The sequence below is a fragment of the Cebus imitator genome, unplaced genomic scaffold (genome assembly GCF_001604975.1).
Source record: "Cebus imitator isolate Cc_AM_T3 unplaced genomic scaffold, Cebus_imitator-1.0 Scaffold585, whole genome shotgun sequence".
Classification (NCBI taxonomy): Eukaryota; Metazoa; Chordata; class Mammalia; order Primates; family Cebidae; genus Cebus; species Cebus imitator.
In genome coordinates this window covers 1,015,612-1,017,284 of record NW_016107900.1, presented here as the reverse complement: position 1 = coordinate 1,017,284, position 1,673 = coordinate 1,015,612, and positions in this window count along the sequence as shown.

The window sequence follows — 1,673 nt, the reverse complement described above, 5'->3', positions numbered from 1 at the left end:
GTGTATAGGAGTATATCAGTGCTTGTCTAGTATTCCACGCCCTCTTATTGTGGAAGATACCAAAGAGCAGCATAGCATCATCTAAAATCCACCTTCAGGGTGACAGTTTATTATGCAGATAAAATTAACTAGAGGGTGTGTGTGTGTGTGTGTGTGTGTGTGTGTGTGTGTGTGTGTGTTTGTGTGTATTCCTTGTGGAATTTCCTAACATGGATTAGATATGTCTACACTACTGGGGCATTTTGAATAAAAAGGATCGGTACCATAGGAAAGGTAAGCAAGAAAAAAAAATTAAAGAGGTCTTTTATTTTTGTTTTTCTTTCTTTATTCCCTCCCTCCCTACCTCCCTCCCTCCTCCCTCCCTTCCTCCTTCCTTCCTTCCTTCCTTCCTTCCTTCATTTTCTCCTTCCTTCCTCCCCTCTTCCTCCCCTCCTCCCCTCCTCCCTTCCTCCTTTCTCTTTCTCTCTCTTCCTTTTCTTTCCCCTTTCCTTTCCCCTTTCTTCCCTTCCCTTCCCTTCCTTTCTTTTCCTTTCTCTTTTCTTCTCTCCCTCCTTCCCTTCTTTCCTTTTAAGAGATGGGCTCACTCAATTGTTCAGGCTGGAGTGCAGTGAAACATTCATAGCTCACTGAAGCCTCGAACTCCTGGGCTCAAGGGATTCTCCTGTCTCAGCTTCCTGAGTAGCTGAGACTACAGGTGGGTGCTACCCTGCCCAGCTAAGGATGAAGATTTATTATGTGATTTCCTGAGTCAGCATCTGTTTAACTAATAGTAGAAAATTCTGGAATCTAAGTAGGCACTATCCTCTAAGCTGCAAAGGGCACTAGGACTAATATTTGCTCATTTAAAGCAGAAGTGGCAACTCGGATGCCTGTCAGGGCAGACAGGTGATTTAAATGAGTGATACAAGCCAGATTGTATTTTCAGGAAAGACACATTTGTTTTGCATATGAATACACAGTAATATTCTTCACTTCTGTAAAAAATGCTTTTCTTCCCATTTTTTTCTTAAAATATAGAGCTTATATTTATTTTTGTCTTCTTATTTTTGTTAGGCATGGACAGGAGAAATATTTCACCTTCTTTACTGGAAGAAAAATAACAGTTCAAATGCAATGATAAAGGGCTCCTGATACCCAGCTATGGTGTCAAGGAGGCAATAGGGAATGGAGAGGAATGTCGCTACCTCACCGCATGCATAGCGAATACACGTCTGGTCTAACGGGGCAGCTTCTTTTCAGCTCTGGCCAATTGTTGACACAGGAGAATATGGGCTCAGTATCGCCTTACAATGTGATTTTTCAAGAAAAGATGGAAATACAGATTTTTATGTGAAATCTCCCACTTTTTTTTATTGCACTTTAGGTTTGGGGGTACATGTGAAGAACATGCAAGATTGTTGCATAGTTACACACATGGCACGGTGATCTGCTGCCTTCCTCCCCATCACCTATATCTGGCATTTCTCCCCATGCTATCTCTCCCCAACTTCCCAACCGCCACTGTCCATCCCCTATTTCCTCCCGACAGACCTCAGTGTGTGATGCTCCCCTCCCTGTGTCCAATGTGTTCTCATTGTTCAACACCCACCTATGAGTGAGAACATGTGGTGTTTGATTTTCTGTTCTTGTGTCAGTTTGCTGAGAATGATGGTTTCCAGGTTCATCCATGTCCC